At 44.3% G+C, this 21,077-nt stretch overlaps 1 protein-coding gene across 1 annotated transcript in view; it reads left to right on the top strand.

The window, feature by feature from the left end:
• The window catches only part of FNIP1 (folliculin interacting protein 1), a 68,216-nt gene that overhangs the window by 328 nt on the left and 46,811 nt on the right, over positions 1-21,077 (top strand). The gene's annotated exons all lie outside the window — the stretch shown is intronic.

Here is a 21,077-nt window from a genome sequence, read left to right on the forward strand (position 1 = left end):
GCCCGAGCCCCTCGGGCGGGCGCTGGGCGGGAGCCCCCCCCGGGGCCGCCACGTCGGGGACGCCGCGCTGCCTCCTTATAGCTGCCCGCCTCACGGCTGCCTCCCCCCCCCGCCCGCCCCGGGGGCCGCCTCTCCTCAGGGCTGGCTCGTGCCTCCCCCCGCCCCGGGCTGCCTCCCCTCAGGGCGGCCCCCCTGCCCCGGGCAGCCCGCGGCGGAGCGGGGCTCGGCCCCAGGTCGGCCCGCCGCCGCCTTCCTCTCGGTTTCTCCCGCTGGCGATCGGCGGCGTCCCCCGCCCCGGGGCGGGTGCGGGGCCCCGGCCCCCCGCCGCTCCCTCCGGGGATGCTGCAGGCCGGGGAGGGGGGAAAGGCGCCATTCCGCTTGAGGCGGGCGGGCGGGCGGCGGTCCCCGGGGAGCGACCTCGGAAACGCGGAGGAAAGGGGGGAGAAAACGTGAAGTTTTGGCCGCTGCCAAGAGAGGTGTAGGGTTTCTCCTGAAATTTGTCATGCTCTGACCGCAACAAAACGGGATCCGCCGAGAGGTGCCAAGCCCAACGCGGGGAGGCAGGAAAGGCAGCCCTTCTCCGGGAGACCTTTCCCGGCCCCCTCGGGGCGGGTGGGCCGCCGCAGCCGGGCGGCCGCGGGGTCGCGAAGCCCCTCGGTGGGGAGGCGGTGGCGGCTCCGGCCGCGGTCCTGCGGGGGGACTTGGTGCGGGGAGGGGCTTCGCTTCTGCGCCGGGGGCCTAGGAATCACCCGGGGCCTCCTCGGGGGTCAGTTTAGCTTGGAAAGAGGTCGGTTTGGGGGCTGCAAAGGGAGTCTTGTTCCACGAGTGGATCATGATTACGCTCGAAAGCGATGCGGTCCCGGTCCTGGCTGGCGTAGCGAAGAGGTAACCTGCAAAATCACTTTAAAGCGCAGAGTTTGCGACTTGGATGCAAATACAATATGCTTCATTAGTAAGAGTTACGCGCTTCTTGAAACACTTCTAATAGTGTGGTAAAGCTCTCCTCCCACCCGCTGCCTTGAAATTTATTACCTACAAATGATCAGCCCTTGGGTTGCTCTGTAAAGGGAGATCTCTGACTGATGGGCTTAATTTTACGTGGTGGGATATTCCTTTTAACTGCGGTGCTACAGTTTAGCAGTTTCGGTGGTTAATAGTATATCTGCAGTATTTAAGTGTCACAGTGTTCGCAGAATATCGGATGGGTCTTTTTGCGTCCTTACAGAGTCAGGACGCACTCCTGGACGTTACCTGAAATCCAGTGCTTTACCTGCTAGCACACACCTTTTAAAGACACTGATCACAGCTGCTCGCGCACCTCTCTGCTATTTGCTGCGAAGGTGGTTCCTTTTTTAATGATCTTTTTTAAGAGACAAAACGTTTTAATGATGTCTCTGTCATCTTATTTTCTAAATCAGCTTAATACTGGGATCAGGCCCCTTGGTGGGGAAGGGGCCTTAGGGCTGCTCTGTGTAATTGCCTTGCCTTTCCCCCCCGTTAAGACATTTGTAGTGATGGATTTGTAGAGGCTGGTGGTTGATTCAACAGCTGCAATGCAGACCGTGGGGCAGAAACATGGGGATCGCGCCTGTGTTGAAAGGAGCGCGAGTGAGTACTCTGCAAGGTCTCTTCTTCCCTCTTCACCCGCATCGTTCTTTGCCAAACTGGACATGAGATTTAAAAAAAAGATGTCACTCTGTCTGCTCTTCCCTCCTCTGTTTACGTGGTGCTGTTTCACTTTGTGATGTGAACTGTCAACCGGTAACTAGTGAATTTGCAGGGGGTTTTTTTGTTGGTTTTTTTTTTTTTTTTGGCAGACCCACAGGTGTAAAATCGCAGGAAGACGCTGACGGCTCTTCTGACTTAAGGTTCTGGCGGGGTGGGAGACCCAGCTCTTACATAGGAGAGCCAAGTATTATTTTTTTAAGACTAATACAGATGCCCTCTAGGCATGTTGCCTGACGGCTGCTTTAATTTTCCAAATGGGAATAAGTCTTTAGTTAATCCTCACTATGTATCGTCTTATCAGTTACTGGTGAAACTTTTGGGTAATACACAAAACAAAGACCATTATTTATTACAGCTCGGTCTTTGGAGACTGGAAACAAGCACTCTGGATTTTTAGAGTGTTCCTGGTTCCAGTAAACCTGAAGGCAACAGCCTCATCAATTTCATTGGGGCAAGGTTATGTTTATGGATTGATATATTATTGTCTGTTTATACTCTAAATAAGAGAATATTTTCTAAATATTCTCAGCGCTGTTATTTCTGACTGTCTTCACTTTGAAAGCTTGGTCCTCTTACTGAGGGAACTGTGTGGAACAACCGTAAAACTCACATAAATTCTCTCTCTTAATCTATTTTGTGAATAATATGCACTTAGAGAGAAAAGCCCAACTGCTCTGGCAATGACATGGGTATAGCAGAACATTTAAGGATGATTTTGATGCTCATTCTTTTTTTGACAATGAATAAGTTTAGCATTTCCGTCAGGCTTATTGTGAAAATTTACCAGGACATAAATTCTACTTAATCTGAGTTTACACTGTTTCAAAAATAAAATAATACTTTTTCAGGGGAAATGTATTTTGTTTAGTTGTTGCTTGATTTGGGTTTTTGTTTTTTTTTTTTTTTTTTTTAACCTGCCCAGAATCTCCTTCTGTGCTGTGGGTGTGTGAAATTCTATGCATCTGGGTCTAGACAAACTGTGTAACATCCTTCAGAACTAGGTGCTGGAGAGGTTAACAGTTCCAGTGATGTGACCAGTAAGTTAGCAACTGTAAAGTATTTGCTGATGTACCAGTTTGCCTTTTTTTTTTTTAAATCAATCTATATATATAAGCAGTTTATTTTACAGACTAAGCCTTAGGAAATCACAATAGATCCACTACATGTTAGTATTTTAGCTCTTCAGTTTCACCGAGGGCAATTGGCAGGCTTGGCCCTTAGACTGAAATCTCTCAGTACAGCTCGACATTGATGCGGTAAGCAAGAATACTCAAAATTTTAGTGGTAAGATCTGTTTACAAGAAACACAGAAACACCTGCAAGTATTCTAGAGAAGAGACAACCCCTTAAGTTCCAAGGTGTAGAATACCCGCTGCCTACTGCAAATACTACTCACGTGAGTGGATTTTCCCTGAGGGTAACTTTTACTATAAATAGGAGCTCTTGGCCATATTGTAGCATCTGGCACTGGCGACTGCTGGTGAGAGGAGAGCTCAGCCCAGGCTTGGGCTGTTACAGTTATTAGGAATGTGAGATTTCAGGTTATGTTGTTTTCTAGAATTTTAGAATCAAAGTACTCCTGTTGTAAAAATACAACTCATGTGAACAGCTTCATGTATGCTGTATGTGTCTAAAATGTATATACACTTCTAAATAGCAATTAAATGAACCCTGTCCCAGAATTTTCTGATCAGTTTCCCCAGTAAAATGGAAACAATCTTACAAAAACTTCCTTAAACTAAGCAGAAGCAGCCATGCATTTCTGCTAAATATTATATGGGCACACAAAGTATTCCACTGCACGTTTACGTTACTGACTGCCACAGATACTGATTTCGAGCTGCTGTTTCTTTTCTGGCTTTCTAGGGGTCTGCTTCACTGCTTTGGAGAAGAGGGAGCTGCGAAACCACTGATAACTCAAACAGCTTTTTGTTCTTCAAAATGGGCTCGGTAGAATGAGCCCAAAGCTCAGTAAATTACTGAGAGGTCTCAGGCTTTATATCTTTGTTGTTAGGATATGTGGGCAGTATTTCCAATAGTAAATACAGCTGTAAGGACTGCAGCAGAGTTTTTGCAGGAGAGTGTGTCTGTTGAGATAGTAATTGGGCTTGGAGCACTATTAACCTATAGCAGAGGAAGAGGGATGGTCCTGTAATACTGAATTATGGGACTGGTACATTTTGGGGTTATATGTAGGAGGGAAACTCAGTGTTTATTTCCATCTTGGGTATAAAGTTCAAATACTTGTTCCCTTGTATCTCTAGACATCCTTCCCACCTAGCTGGGGGATAGAGGAATTACTAATTAGGAGTTCTTTTTATGCTACAGCTCAGTAACAGTGTCAGTGTCTTTTTTTTTCTTTTTTTTTCTTTTTTTTTTTTAATCTAGGGAGCTCTAAAGTACCATCTCACCCCGAGGGGCATTCCACCAATGTTTGCAAACTCTGTTTTGCTCTTGTTAAAGCACCTGTTGTAGAGGTACAGCTGTGTGGTAATTGTTCAAGCTTGAAAGAACCCCTTCCAGTTTCGAGTCTTACCAACGGTGTGGAGTATCTTTGGGCACATTCTTCCTTTAGGGGTTTGCTTTGCTTATCTGGGTATTTCTGAGGACAAGCGCAGTTTTCCAAGTGGGAAGGTACAGGAATAACTTTAAACATTTTTTTCTTTATTTATGGAGAAGGCCATTTTTGGTTATCCTGGAAACGTGCTTTCTTGGGGCCTTTCTGTAATTTGTGCTGCTCCTTTATTGAGAGAATAGTTGCCAGGTTCCTGAGATAGGAACAGCCTAAGGCTGGCTACAAAGTAGTATTTCCTGAAATCTGTCTAGGCAGGTATCCCCCATCAGCCTAGACTCTTTCTATTCTCCAAGGCAGTGACTTTAAATGGTATCCTAAGATTTGTTTCCTTTTGCATAATTTTTGGCAGCGGGATTCATCAAGGGAATAGCAATAAACCTAGAGTTGGAAATGCGTAGCATGATACAAAGATGCTTCGTGAGCCAGTTCCTCTGCAGAGCTATTGTTCTTGCACAGTAAAAATGCTGTATGCTTTCTTACAAGGGCATAATTGCTTCTTGAACCAGGAGCTAATTTCTTGAAATACTGCAAAGAGACTCGGAGATATCTAACGACCTGTAGCTGGGGACTTTTTAACGTGGAGACTGGAGTAAGGTGAAGGAGGAACATGAAAGTTGTCTTTACATAGATTTTCCAGTCAAAGTTTTACCCACAAAACTTCTTGGTAAGTTTTCACATTATTTCTGAAGGTGGCTAGCACTTGTGACGTAAATGATGTGGTATTGTTACAGGGACTGTTTTGTCTTTGTTCCTCCTGTGCTCAGAGCAGGGGTAACCACCACAGACTGGCATGTTGCTTTCCATTTTTGAGGTATGGCTTCGTGAGGTGCCGAAGGAGTTCAGAGCCAGCGGTGTCTGGACACTCTAGTATCATCAAACAATTGAGCAGATCAAACCACTGCCAGAATTCTTACTGAATTTACCTTCCACAGCAAACAAGGTATCCCACTCCATCCAGTCAAAGGCTTTTCTGTCCACAGCAGGTAACTTTGTGTGCAGCCTTCCTGAGCCCAGGGAAGCAAATCTCTTACCAAGCTGTGTCAGTCCTTGTGAGCAATACAGCTAGTGAATTCATTATCCTAACAGCGCCGCACAAGGCTTTCTAAAGCTGTTCCTCAACAGTACTGTCAATGCGTCAAGCCGGTCTGACCAAAACCTGCTGTTAATGAGAGAGTGTGTTTTGATATTTGTTCACTTCTAGCATTCTGCAAGTCTTTCACCTTTAGTTGTAAAATTCCTGGGATTTCACCACCTCAAAGTCTATCTTCAAAAAGAGCTTTAGCTGGACTTCATTTTGTAATAGCTCCAGCTTTTCATCATCGCTAGTTATCTGATGAATTTAAAAAGCTTTTGTCCCATAAGTTTTTAAGACTATTCAAATTCTTAAACATCTGAAATGCTCTTGTGTTTTTATTAAGCTCATTTCTGACCTTTAATGTCCCTTAAGTTTTGTTCTTTATAAAAAAAATCCATCTCTTCTGTAATATCTCTGGAAGAGTTTTTGGCTTTTTGGTTGTATTCATTAGCTTGAGTGTAGCAAGTTTTAATAAATATTTCACTTTGATTTATGCACCGTTTTCTCTATTGCTATGATGACTTTGGCCTGTATTTTGAAATATATTGCTGTTTTCTAAAGTACTTCTTTTTGCCAAATTCTGTTTTGCATTTCCTGTCATCTGAGCTTTTATGTACCTTCCAGTGCTTTAAGTCTTGGAAGCAGAGACATACAAATTAATAGGTTCCAGTAAGCACCTCTGGAGCATGGAGAAAGTTTTGACAATTTCTGCTGAAGGGGCCACTCTCCAAGCCCTCCTTGACACCACTCTGTAGGTCTCCAAGTGCTTCTCCAGGTGGGCATGTGTTGCTGCTAAAAGATCCAGCGTGTCCTTGAAAATTATATGCTAGCTCTGAATAAGGCAGTGGTGCAAGCTGGGTCTCTACAGTGGCTGAAGGAGCTGCAAATCAGAGGGTCAGTGGTCGAGCCAGTGATCGTTACTTATTCGTATTACCGTCAGATCCAAAGGAATTAACTTGGATCAGTACCCCCATCGTACTAGGTGCATGTGAACACAGGGAATAACCAAATACTTTGAAAACTGTTGGGGTGCTTGTGCCTACCTGACTGTGCCTTGGAAAATTTTCCTCTGCCTTAGTGGGAACGCATCCTGCCTAGCCCTCGCTTCGTTCAGCTTCTTCCCGTCGCACATGGAACATGAACAGTGGAGTGGAAAAGCCCTCTGCTCGTTTCTTCTCTACATTTTTAGGAGGAGGTAAAGACACAAAATGAGCTAACACAGGTTAAGGGTCACCCTTATTGCCTTTCATACTGGCATCTCCCGTGTTGGTCGGGATCTTGCGGTGACTTGAGAACATGGCATCAGGAGGTCGTGCTGCCCTTACTGCACATCATGAGGTCGGTGCCGTTGGCGTGCTCAGCTTCCTCTCAGCCTGCAACATCACTTCCTCCCCCTGGGATGGCACAGGTTTCTGAGGATGGCCTGCGGTCCCTTGCCTCGCCCAGCTGCCCTTGGAACAGTCACTTTCTTGGTTCCCCTTCCAGCATTTCAACTCCTTCCTCTAAGTTAGAAATCTTTTTGAGGAGAAGCTGTAGTGAGTGAATCACGTGGTGCCTTTTTACCGCAGGGATCTCTGCTGGTTAGGCCTTCGGGCCGTGGTACTAGTTTGGATCTTGCCAGCTGATCAGGTGAATCCTTTGATTTTGAGTTTCTCTTGGATTTCCAATGGTACGTGCCAGACAAGCAAGTGTGGCAGTTTTCCCTCTGGAAGGCATGGATGTCTGCTCTCCTCTTCCCTGTGGGTTTGACCCAACAGGGCTGAGACAGATCCTGCTCCTGTGCTTGTTCTGTGGAGTCAGGGTGAGCTGGCCCATAATCTCCACTGTGGGAGAAAGAGTATGTTGACTTCTTGCTGTGGTTTCTGTGTGCCTGAAAATGTATGTGTAGGTATACTAAAGTAAAAATGCTTCTTTACACTTGGGTTACGCTGGCAAGTGTTGTAAGAAGGTGTTTCTGCAAACTTAGGGGTCCTGTTTTTTCCCTTCTTCTCACGGTGAGGTCATAGGAGCATGAAGATGTGCCAAGAGCATGGGGTGTACATACCTGTTTGTCCACCGTGAGGTCGTCGTCTTTTCTGAAACAATTCCGCCATTTGTTTTCTGGTGACTGAAGGTGTTTTCACCTGCCTTGGATTGTAAACCCTTGCGTTCTTGGGATGATCAGCTCCTCTGGTTGACTGACGGATTGTCTTTGTCTTTTCAAAGGGGGTTTATCCTTTGCTGTGCGTATGCTGAGTTAGCGTATGCTCATGGTGACAGCTTGGATGAATTTAGGCTTCTGTTCTGGAATAAACTGGTCCAGTGTGACTTGGAGCCTGAAACTTGTGTTGTAATTTTGGCTGAATGCTGGAGGTGACCACTTTAGAAGCGTGTTTTACGAGTGGAAAGTAACGCACATGGTGGTTTCATGCTCAGAGGCTGTGTTCTCTCCTGTTGCTACATCTGGAGCAGAACGTCTGCAAGATCACATGTTCGTGAGTAACGTTAGGAAAAATGCAGAGCTCAGTTGCACCAGCAAATCCACAGCGTGGTTGTGCTGGGCTTCCAGAATCGGCTGAGAGCAAAATTTGTCTCCAAGGACTTGAAAAAAATTTGAATTTGTGGTATAGATAGAGAACCTTGTTCTATAAAATATCTGCTGGAGGGAAAAAAAGTTATGCCCATTAAAAACAGGAAGTAATTTTAGTCATCTGTAAATAACTTGCTAATGTGCCAGCTACTCCACCTTACACTGAGCAGTAACAGAATTCATATATGGGAAATATTCCTTTGAGAAAACTCATTTGCACAAAATACATGTTGATTCTGCTGCGCCTAAGGAATGTGACCATAATGATTACATTCAAAAGGGGCAGTTCTCTCTGCAGGATTAATCACTTATTTCTAAAAATACATGCCCAAATGTGTTCTGCTTCGTAGAATTGTGAACAGTTATTATGCAGTCTTTGTATCAAAAAGGATTTATTTATCTTTACAACAATGCGTTGTGCTATTGCTTGGTGCTCAACCGAAGCTTTTAATTGAGGTAATTCTGCGCATTTGTGTAAGAAGTACGACCTTTTTCTTTTCTGAAACTGATAGCTTCTGTAGATACTATTATTCATAATACAATACACTGCAGAGAAACTTGTTCAAACATGTGAATTGCAGCACAAAAACTACACAGACTGCATATAAAACACTAACGGTGCGTGCATATAGCATGCATCCACGAGTACAAGGTGTTTGTACAAAGTTTTCTGTCTCTTCCGGAAAAGTAATTTCATAGCCCTTACCAAGCGATTAACCTTTTGGCCTTAAGCAGTTTGACTACATTCTAAGTTCTTTATTTTCAGCAGTCCTGCCTGGTGCTTTTGGGGTGATAATCTGGGTATCCTCCAGCTTTTATGTATTATCTACCTTTGAAACTACGGCCTTGAAAGAAACCCCCAGTTTGTACAGGTGAAGGACTCTGCAGCGGTGCCAGCGTCGCTTAGTGACAACAAGCTCGGCTGTAGACACCCCCTGTCCGCTTCAGCCTGAACAACCCAACAACACTCCGTGAGTGGTTGTAGTCTGAGTGCGAATCTGGGAAGCAGCCTGTGCTGAAAGCAGTGATCTTGAAGCATGGAAATCACAGAATCACTACGGTTGGAAAAGAGCTGTAAGATCATCAAGTCCAACCCCACCATGCCCACTAAACCATGTCCCGCAGTGCCACGGCCACACGGTCCTTGAACACCTCCAGGGATGGTGACTCCACCACCTCCCTGGGCAGCCTCTGCCAGTGCTTCCATAAAGAAATTTTTCCTCGTATCCAGCCTAAACCTCCCCTGGCGCAACCTGAGGCCGTTTCCTCTTGTCCTGTCACTTGGGAGAAGAGACCAACACCCACCTCCCCACAACCCCCTTTCAGGCAGTTGTAGAGAGCGATGAGGTCTCCCCTCACCTCCTCTTCTCCAGACTGAACAACCCCAGCTCCCTCAGCCGCTCCTCATCAGACTTGTGCTCCAGACCCCTCACCAGCTCCGTCGCCCTTCTCTGGACACGCTCCAGCACCTCAATGTCCTTCTTGGAGTGAGGGGCCCAAAACTGAACACAGCATTCGAGGTGCGGCCTCAGCAGTGCCGAGTACAGGGGCGCGATCCCCTCCATACCATGACATACCACAGATCCTGCTCTGTTTCTCCAGGATGTTTCCACAACATCATCAGCACTGATTTTGGTCTAAAATGAGTAAAATACATCACAGAAACAATCATATTTCCTTTAATATAGGTACTGTTCGTGCCCTGCACTTTCGTGGTATTTGGTAACTCCTCCAGATCTGCGTGTGCCTCGTGCAGTGTCTTCAAATGTCTTTCCCTTGCTCCAGCCAACATGTCAACAAAACATAAAACTTCTAATAGCACCACAAACCCTCTACCCTTTCAGTTTGCGTGATATATAACTGGAAAGAAACAGGAGCCAAATTACAGTTCTCTGCCATCTGTTTTAGTTGATAAATGAAGAAACTTTCAGTTCAGTTCAGCCCTGACTTAAGGTCCTGGCATTGTGCCTGTTTAAGCCGAAGCAGTATCTTCACCCCAGTTCCTGTGTCATTTTCCACTTTAAGATGGAGAAGGTAAATTGTTTGTTTGAGCATCGCCCATAGAAGCAGTTGCTTTGCTATACGCTTTCTTTGTTTTTTATTTTAGCCTCGGTACCTATGGAAATGGTGGCTCATGCAGTGCTGCGCTCGGTCTTGCACTCCCCTCTTAGTAATTTCTAAACCTTTTGATCAACTTCAGTCATGTGTGGCGGAGAACACGAGAATAGAGGTCTGACTGAGCTGAGTTTCTGTAACTTTAGTGAAAATCCTGTACGTGGTGCTGGGTGCCTCCTGCCCGTTAGTACCCGTGAAGCTCTGAGTTGGCTACACCTCGTCGTGTTGCTCTTTCCAGTGGGCATGACGGAAGAGGCGTGGGGACAGCCAGTGTATAGGCATATTGGAAGAAGACAGTAGACATGTGGCTTCATAGTTTGCTCAGGGAACAGCTATAGTGTGATCGCAAGAAAGGCCAGTCCTGGACTACTGTGAATACCAGGATATCAAAACCTCTGTTTGCTGAATTATTCTGCTTTCTAGCTAGTACTAAAATACAGAGTCTGCTACATGCCCACATTTCTCTTGTCTCGTGCATTCCTTGCACAGCTTTGTCCCAAGGGAAAAACATGCCTCCAAAGACTGTGGACTCAGCACTTAGTTTGCCACGTTTGGGGGCAATTACAGAAGAGGACAGTAAGTCAGAAGGACGCACGTGTGAGCAGTTAGCTGAGAAATCAGCTATCGAACAGGAATGAGATTCTCGTCGGGTATTTTGCCGCCCGCCCCAAAGACCTACCTAGAAAATGTTCTTGCCATTTGGAGAGTTGGCTGAATGGTTTGTTTACTCCTTTTCATGAAACTTGATACCAGAAATTGGTAGAAAAATGATGTTAGTTCACGTGTTAATGAAAAATAGGTGCGGATGATAAGCTGTGTGGTTGTGCGTGCAGGGAACAGAGGCTGCAAAACATGGGGTGAGTGCGCTCTCCTTCTCAGAAGCTTGTTCCAGTTGAATGACATTATCTGAACATCTGAGAAGCTGTTAAGGAAGAAGTCTGCCAGAATTTTCTTGTTCCTACAGGAAAAATAACAGTATTACCCCCAAAGACGGAGTTAAAGAAATGCCTCAAATGTTAGGACAGTGAATTGGCTTACAGAGCTTAACTGTGGTTCTATTTAAAGGCAGCCCAAACTCTGATATACAACTTAAATAGTCAGACAGAAAAAGGTGGCTGGTTTTTTTCAGTAGTTAAACATATTTCAGCTGCAGTTACTGGAAATTACTCTACTTTCTTAGTAGAAAAGGAAATTGTTCTACTGACAGCATGGAGGGCTAAGCAGCTGTGAAAATGAGCATGTTGGTTTCTTAACTACATGCTTTTTCTAGTCATACAAGAGATGCTAATCATGAACTCATGACCTCGTTTTTCCAAAACAGACATAATTAAAAGGTATAGAATTAAAAAAAAAAACCAAAACCAAAGCTACTTAAAATAAATTCTTATGAGACTGTAACAGAATTACATCTTTATATGAACAGAAATGTTTATCAAACTTTCAGATAAGCAAAAATACCACTTTGGTATAAGACGGATTTAATTTACTTGCTTTACATTTTAGTGGTTTTTTTAATAGTATCTTACATGCAGTTATCTTCAAATGAATTATTTTGGTTAGTCTGAAAGTTTATCTATTTTAAAATGTGTTATCAGATTTTCTTTTTCCATTGAAGAATGCTCACAGAACTGCTAGATAGCTTGTGTTTGTGTGCTGTGTAAGACTTTTTTTTCACACTGGGGACAGAAGGTAAGACACCAGGTATTAGGTTTTTTGTTCGTTTGGGTTGGGTTTTTTTTGTCCCCCGTCCCCTCCCACCCCCGATTTGGTATATATTCATTTAAAGACTGGTCTTTTCTATTAGTAGCAAGCAGCACAAATCAACTAAATTACACTCAGGACATGACATTAGTCCACACCCACACTGGAGAAAAAAACATGCAAGATAAAGTAAAATTTTACTAATGGCAGTCGTTCTTATCTTTATGGATAGAGAAAACAGAGGAAAACAAAATGTACAGGGAACAGGGAGTTTGACAGGAGATTGTTTCTATATAAATTCTAAAAAATATAAGAGAAAGTTAGAAATGAAGGCAAATACAAAATGGTGTAGTCCTATAAAGTCCTGAGCATCCTCTGCATAATTAGTGGGGTTTGAAGGCTTTCGGTGCTGCAGCCTTGACCTTTGCTAAAGGATATTTATGCTGGAAGAAAAGAGATCCCAAGAGTAAGAAAAACCATACTCTCAGATCTGTCTCCTATATATGTGTGTGTGTGTATACATATATATGTGTTTTTCAAAATATACCCCAGTGCCTTTGTTTGCTGTCATGGCTCTGAGTGTGTGTGCACCGGTATAAAGTTACAGTAATCAGAAGACCGTAAAGCAAAATCCTACCCACCCTGTCCAGCAGAGTGCTTGGCTGTTGTCTTTGGAGTGAGGTCTTTTGTGTCTGCCCCAGCAGTGGGATAGAGAAATCCAGTATATGTGTGCACTGTGGAGACAGGCCTACATTGTTTTAATACAATGCTGGACAGACTTGTTCGCTTCTTAGATCAGAACCATAGTTCTACGCTTTTTGTGTGAGGATTTAGGGGGGTCATAGGTGCTTTTATTTGGAAGGTATAACGTGAACAATGACAGCTGCTAGGTACAAAAAATAAGTCAGGCTGGAAATGCTGGGTGTGAAGTGAGTGTAATGAGTGTCAAGTGGTAGCATTTTGGAGTTGCTCTCTGTTCAGAAAGATAGAAAGATAGGTGTGCAAGTCTAGTTGGTGCTGCCGTGATTTAATGCATACACTTTACAGGATTCTTTCTGCTTTGTATTCCCTGAGCCTCGTAACGCTCTCCCTCATCATCACTGTCCCTGTTGTTTGGTGCTCTGCTTTGGAGACTAGTATTTACACACGTGCACACACAGAGAGAGGAAGGAAAGAGTTAAAGCCCAGCTCACTTTCCCTTCCATTTTTCTGTTCTCTTCTTAGTTTTGTCCTGTCTGAGACCTGCAGTGCTGCCTCTCCTTTCTGAAGGTTTCCCCTGGGTGCTGTACCATCCCCTCCTCCTCCTGCCACAGCAGTAGGGTGCATCCTGTTTGGGGTTACTGCTGTGTCACTTCAAATGACATGCGCTAGCATGAGAAGGGGAAAGGGAAAGGAAGAGCCAAGTGAGCGACTACTTTGCCAACAGCTTCTTTCAAAAAAAAAAAAAAAAAAAAATTCCAACAAAACAACCCAGTCCAAAATGTCCTGGTGGCATTGACAGCTATCGCTGCCCAGCATGTGAGCCTTTCTTTCCTGTTGATGCAGCAGAATAAATAGCTTCATGTGGTGCTGTTACTGGTTCGCAGCAGGACACCCGCAGCACTAGGCTTCTTCAAGTTCCCACATCTTATCGATGCTTGTGTGGACGGACTGAATAGGGAGAAAAAAGATGAGGCAAGGAAATGCTTTTGAATGAGAAAGCAAAGCTGAGTCTGCCACTCCATAGGAGTGAGAGGAAAAAATAAATGTTTTTTTTTGTTCATGTTGGACTGCAGTACGTGAACTGCCGAAGATGCAAGAGGTGATGCTGAGCTGATGGGAGCTAGTCAGAAATGTCTCGTTCTGCTGCAACCCCAGGAGAGTCCCTCTAGGAGACAGGCGGGAGCTGCCCCAGCCACATCTGTTGGCAAGCTGTGTTGGTCGGGAGCGTCTGGAACTACACTCATACAGGCAAAAAGGGTTTATTGAACATACACTAAATATATATATATATCTCTTGATTAAGTACAACCTCTCCCAGTGGAACAATGTAGGTTTTATCAAGCGTTTCTGTTGATTCTGTGAGCTGTGAGGCAGCGCTGGTGTGGAGCGTGTGTTCCAGCACAATCCCGTGATAAGGAAGGTGTGTGTTTGGAGTGAGTTTCAGTGCTGATACCCAGGGAGGGCATGTAAAGCTGGACCTGCAATTTCTTTATCACAGACCAAGACTTTAACAGTAAGAAAAGCTATGTGGACACAGAGCTTGCATGTATCTGTCTCGTGGAGTTTTCAGTAAGCCTTGACCAGTTCAGCTGTTCTGCAGTGGAAAATCCCTCTAGATGAATAGTTGTGTGAAAAGCTTATTTTGTTTAATCATCACAGGGCAATGCCCAGTATTTTCCATTCTTACCATTCTTAGAAAACCAAGACTGTGAGCATGTAGTCAGACTTGGAAAACCAAAGAGGATGGCAGAAAATGTGAGAGTACCGAGTTCAGTATGGCAGTGAACAAGGCACTCCACTGCAAACCCGGCAGAGCACTTTGTTAAGCTTGGTTTAAAGATTGAGCAGCTCCTTTAAAATCCCAGGGACCACTAGCTGGCTGACAGCTAAAAGCATGCCGAAGTGCTCTTCTGCTTTGGGGAACCAAAGTATTCAGGACCTCACAGTTTTCATGCGTTTGTTTGTTAGGTGCCAGGCTGTTCCGTTATTCCGGCAGTCTGTATTTTTTTGCAGGTATGAAATGAAGTGGTATGGCCATGTGGCTTGTTCAAGCATCTGATTTTTATTTGTCCTCTTGTCCTTATGAGTTACATAAAAGTGAAGTCAAGCAATGTCTTTAGCGTCTGCTCTATATAGATCTACCTGAAATAGTTTCAGGTCACCTTTGCATGCTTAATTTGGAAAACAATTGAGCAGCATGACTCTTGCCTTGGAGAATTGAGCAGTCTAGGCTCCTCACAGTAGTCATGGGGTGCTTGCAATATCTGCGCAAATCAAGAGCTCATCCCTTCCGCAAATTAAGTAGGGGCCTGTTCAACTTGTAGATCCAGTAAGGGAGGGATGTTCAGTGCACGGGTTGGAGCCAAGTTGGAAAAGTCTTCCCTCCTGAAAAGCAGCTGCAGGATAGCTCCAGTCCACCTAGAGATTCATGAATGTTTTTCAGCGGATCTGTGAAAGTGTTCCTGATTGTTTCTGGTTCAGAGCCTGGCAGTGGCCTTGGAATGCAGTGACCTTCCTGGTTAGTAGTTTTGAGGGTTAACTAAGGGGGCTGGTTAAAGGCTCCCAGGTGCAGAGCTGTCACGGAAGCAAGTAACCGCTCGGCGTGCAAAAAGGTTGCAGAATTGGACTAAGCATCGCATCAGACTTCTGAGGGTGTCGGAGGATGCTTAGATCGCAAGTGACAAATACAGCGGTGTCAGACAGTTGTTGACTCATGGGGAGTATCTATCATTAGCACTCGTGGGATATCGGTATAAATGAGTATCACGTACAGATAGGCCAGACTGGGATTTCATTCCATAGACATTAATTTGTTATACTTGTTTATACAGCCATCCTCTGTCTTTAGTTTGCAGTTGTTCCTGTGTAACTGAGATGGGCTTTTGGTGAAATCTGAGGGGGGAATAAGACTGAGTCAGCACTCTGCTTAAGCCATGTGCTTTACTTTAAGTATGTAAGTAGTTTCATTGCTCCCAACGAAACCGCTCATGTGCTTAGCATTAGGCATGTGTTTTAAATAAGTTGCTGATCCAGAGTCTAATTTTTTTTTTTCTTTTGGAGTAAAATCTACACAAATGAAGAGGGTAAGGCTACAAACACACAATCTTTAAAATGCTACAAAGCAAAGGTTTAAGGTAGTATTCATCAGGAAAAAAGCTTTTGGCATTTAATGCATTTTAGTGACACACTGAGCTTAAATGTCACCTTCATTGGAAAAATGTTCATCATCCGTTAATTTCATGTGACCGTCTTGATAAATGCCCTGGTAACACAGCAAGCTGAAGTTCACTGTAGTCCTCGACACAACCAGGCTTTAGACTGAAAACAGCATTTTGGGATTATCCCTACATCAAACCTCAGTTGAACTGAGTACATACGAGTAATTGTCCGCCAGCTTTTCCTATTACAAATATACACAGTTTGTGAAATTGGTTTACCATGTGCTGAAAATGTCTTTGATATTTTTAAAAGCCTGTTGCTGTGGCAACCGGACCCCATAACAGAAAAGCTTGTTGGTAATAAGAAGGCTAAGAAATTCTGTTAACATTCAGGAATAAAGCCATAGCAAAATAGCTTGTATTCTTTCTTCAAAAGCAAACAAACGAACCAACCCCAGAAGAAAGCATGCTCTCCCGAAGCAGCTTGGACCTGGATGACCGGATGGAAGGGCACACCCCGCTCGCAGCGCTCGGCCGGGGAGCTCACACTGCGAATGCCCGAGCTGGTCTCGGCTCTTACGGTGGAGAATAATGGGGGAGTTCACAACCATCTTGCTCCAAAATCGTTGAGATGTCTGTCTTTTTATTTTTCTTTCATATGGAAAGGTTGAAGTGATTTGATGGTTTGGCTTATGGGCAAGGAAACATGAGTTTTGCTTCTCGGAACTGGATGTCCCCTTTGTGCTTTGCTAATACAGAAACTGGCAGAACAGGCATTACTTTTTCTTTGACGTTAGGGCTTGCAGCCCTGTTTCCTTGTGTCTCATGACTGAGTGAATCAACACCTAATTAAACAGTCACATGAGGGACAGAGTAAAATGCTGCTCAGGCACTGATCGTTGTGAATCTTTGGAGAATAACTACTTACATCTGTCTTCCTCCTTCTCCAAGGAACCCTGAACAGCTGCAGCTTTGCGCTTTTTTTTTTCCAAGGGGAAAAAAAAAAAAATCACAAAAACCTTGGCTAAAGCAATGCTGTCTGTGCAGATAAATGAGATCTGGGGTAGGGGAAAGAGAAGGCTTGGAAGTGCCGAACAAAATCTCGAGAAATTGGAATGATTTGAGTTTGTGCTGGGGATGACTTAGCTGAAAGCCCGAATTTGTAGTCCTTGTGCATTTGACGTTCCTGGTAATTTAACTGGAAATACGGATGTTGGGCAAGGAAGCACCACTCTTCGGAGTGGTCTGGGGGGATTCTTGATATTTTTAATATTAGTTGTAATTCTTCCGCTCGCAGCCCGTTATGAAGAGTCCATATGAATTGTTTTCCATCTCTGAGTGGCAAATACTTGTGTGGAGATTTATTGGGCTCTCAATTATCACTCAGTCACAAGTGCAGGCACCTTAATCAATTACATGGCCGTGGCCTACAGCCAAAGAATGCTCAAATCCCCACGCTGCCTGCTCGCGCTGTATGACTTTCACCACCAAGGCAATATATTTTCCCCTTATAAAACTCACGAAACAAGTATTACAGGATGTTTTAATCAGCGTAAGCAGATGGCTACCTCCACCCTGACACGGCGGTGGGTTCCCAGGTTGCGCCTGGGACACGCTGGGCTGTGCAGGTGCCTGGGTCTATAGCGGGCGCTTTTATTGGCGTCGTGCGCTGGCACACCGGGGGCAGCGGTGGTTTGGGTGCTCCATGGTGTGGTATTTCCAGGCTGCAGATATCCACCAGCGGTCATCCTGGCCTGCCTGCTGCCAGGCCGGTGGGTTTCGGGGCTGTGCTCAGCCCAGGAGAAAGCAGGGTGTGGGCAGCTGCCCCGGCAGGGACCCGCTGCCTCCTGGGACCCTGGGCACAGCATCGCCCGGCCCCGCTCGCCCACCCCGGCACAGCTCACGGGTTGAAAAGCATGACATAAAAAAATGCAGCTGTTTGCATTCTAGTCTTTTAGCCTTTAAAAAGTTATTTATTTCTTGATGTATCTCTCTGATAAAAAAAATATGCTTATTTAGATGTGTTTACTCAGTGTCGGTGCAGAAATCACATGGCATGGCAGGCATAACTAGAGTACCTTAGCAATTTGTTTATGCATCTTGCAGCTTTTTTTTTTTAAATCTCCTGAAGTAATGTATTTGGGAATCTCAGTTTTCACTTGCGTAAAAAGAAGAAAACTGGAACAGTCCTTACAGTTGCTGGGAAGAGCATGAAAATAAAAGCCTTAAAGACTCTTTAAGCTGAAGATAAATACAGGGAATTCAATGTTTGTCTATTAAAAAATGAAAATGTCAGGACTCCTCAACTAACGTACTCTTGTACAGGGGTCATTGAAGGGTTTATTATTAATATTAGAATTGATAGCACTAGTGGAGCTATAGTGATCCCTCTAAGATGTCTTCGTTTTCATGGCAACAGAGGTCTTGCAGTCAACCTTGACTCTAATATATCTTCTTTTCTCTTCATTGTATCATCTATTAATATCCATGATCTCCCAAATAAAAAGCAGCAATTCACCATTAAGTTATCTAAGCAATAAACTTTGCCGTTGATACTTCTAAGCCTGTGAGCTTGTCTTTGTTCTGTCTAGCCCTGTGAAACAGTCACTTTTTTATCATATTAGTAATTCTCAACAGTGGTAGCTCAGATGTAACAGAGATGCTGGTTTTCACAGGCAAAGTTGGCTTTATTGGCTACTGGAAACTCTCATGTATCAGGCAAAGATAGGTGCTGCATGTCACTGAGCGTCATACTGTCATTCACGTTTTGAAGAGGGGATGGAAAACAGGAGTTAGTTTTATGTGTGGATTTAAGGATTGAAGAATCTAGATAGACATCTCCAGAATTACACAACATAAAGGGGTGGGGGGGAAGACTTTCCCCTACAACCCTCCTCTGCTACACTAGATAATTCTGCGTGGCTTCAGAAAATTCTTTATTTCCAACAACTGTTTATGTACACCAAAAGCAATTTGTATTGGAACTTTTTTCTTCCCAACTTTTCATTAAACACACACAATACTGAACTATTTACACTTCATTTTTAATAGCTACAGCAAAAGATTATTCTACTCTGCACGCCCGAGAGTGCACAATAAAATAACTGTTTGGCAGGGGGAAAATGCCCTGTTGTCTTGCAGTACCAGTTGGTGTTATGGAGGTTTGTTCGCTGTCTTATTTATAGTAGATTGCAATTGGAAATGTGATACAAAACAAACACCAATGTTCCAGTAGCTTAACCATGCATCAGATTTTTCCTTTGATAGTTATTTTTATTTTCAGCATCTTTTATCATGACTTGAAAAATTAAAACAGTGAGGGGACAGTCAATCTGCTGAGGTCTCAGCATCCATGTTTTTAAAAGAAAGATAATGTTCCATGTCGCACCCTCTGGGAATGCTCCCAGGCAGATCCGTATTTATGCTGATGCTCCTTTACACCACCCGTAGAGAAGCTTTATTGCAGTCATGAGACCTCTTGCTGCTAGTGAAAATCCTGTGCATGGAGAGTTTATAAACGTTGGTCCTCTGTTGATTTTTTTGTGTGTTTGTTTGGGTTTTTTGTATTGCCTATGAAAAGCACTTTTTTCAGTATTTAAAAATCTGGTTTCCTTTAAAGAAAATGGGCCCTAGGTGTGGAAAAACCTGCAGACTGCTTGCAGTGATCTTTCTCATCGTTTTGGCTCTTGCTGATCTTTGGCTGGGCTTCTACTTGTGCGTGTGTATCTATGGTGCGTGCAGGTATGTGTATGTGCTCCAGTTGTATACAGAGGGTTTATGCTTTCATACTGTCCACTGCTCTTCTCCAGCAGTGAGGAATTCAGTGGAATTTTTTTTTGCAGGGATATAAAAATGCACAGAAAGCACGTTTTTTTAAGACTCTAGCTCAGTGGTAATCCTACTAAGGCGAGTATTTTGTAGAGAAATGGTATCCAAGTATTTCTAGTTAGATTTCAAGTAAAATCCTAATTGGTTTTCTTTCTTTTTGTCTAGTGTGGCTTCCAGCTTCTACCTTCGTGCATTACTAAGCAATAAACATTTCTTGGCTTGCTTACTCGCTCTTTGTTCTATGCGTTTACAACATGTGTGAGGGAAGCCTTCTTTCAGGAGAAAGACTCAAAAAAACTCTTTAAGGCAGTGGAGAACAAAAATGAATAATTTCATACTCTTTTAGCTTGTTGTTGGAGCAAATTGTTGTCTCCTCGGTTTAAAATTGGAGGATTTATACCCAAAAGGTGCATATGAGCCTTCCCAGTAATTCTAAATGTTTTCAGAAATGCCCCTGGATAAAATGAAGAAAGTAACTCTTTTCAGTGCTCTTTTGTTTTGAGGATTTTTCTTGACTTACGTATGTTTAAGAACAAGCCCCAGTCTGGCATCGGGGTCTGCACAGAATCCCTTGGGTGGGATGTACTTCATCCTCTCGGCTGTTCGATGAGGCTGGACACCATCACCCACATCTTCCCCATCCGACTCGGGTGGATGTGCATGGATACTGAAGTGCCCTCCCCAGATCTCTCTGCAAGGTGATGGGCTAAGGCAGGAGAGTTTGATCACTTTATTTTTTGAACTTGTTCGGTGTTTTTATCAAGCTAGATAATACTATCATCTCTGTTTTCCAAGTTCAAATGTACACACATGAACACTAAAAAAAGCCTGCACCCTTTCAAAGAGATGGAGAGTACCATATGCCCTGCCAAAGCCGAATACGGCTTAGGTGGTAAATGAGGGACATTTTTTTGAATTGGGGGGGGGAAGCTGCCTTTCTGGAGACACCTTTCAATGATAGATGCCGTAGGCCTGTTGCAAAGCCCATAAAGCTTTCACAGCATAGGTGAAAACAAGTTACTGTATCTGGAATACAACCAATATTGTAATTATAGCTTTTCTACTAAGCAGCGGCCCATTTTGGGGTTTATTTTTATTTCCTCCCCCCAGAAACAGTGCAGGTAAGGAGCGAGGAGGAGTGGCCGAGGGGCTGTGCCGTGCCCCTCTGCGCTGCCAGCTGCTGTCACCGAGCAGGGTGGGTTACGGCTCTGCGCGCCCGCCTTGCGTTCCCCCTTCCCTGCGTAGCCCGAACCGCCTCTGAGCAGGGCTTTGCGTCTGCAGCTGGCAGCCGGTAGGTTTGGATTTGAGTGCAGGCTTGGACCCGGGTTTAAAATACCATAGGTACATACTGGTGTGACCAGAACATCTCACCGTCCTCAGAAATTTAGAATCAGGCGTTGTTTTTGAAAACTTCCCTCCTCAGTTCCAGATCAGAACATAGGATGTTCACTGTGCCTGGATATACACCTAGAGAAGAGGATGGTGCATGTTTAATCTTAAAGAGGGCCGAGTATTTTCTTGGATGTGTGAATGGTAACAGTGTGTTTGAACCAACGTTGCGTATCTGAAGTCCTTCCTCAGGCAATAAATATTCACCGATCTGGCTAAAGCACTATTGACTCTCCG

Source organism: Gavia stellata, chromosome 16, assembly GCF_030936135.1.
Source record: "Gavia stellata isolate bGavSte3 chromosome 16, bGavSte3.hap2, whole genome shotgun sequence".
NCBI lineage: Eukaryota > Metazoa > Chordata > Aves > Gaviiformes > Gaviidae > Gavia > Gavia stellata.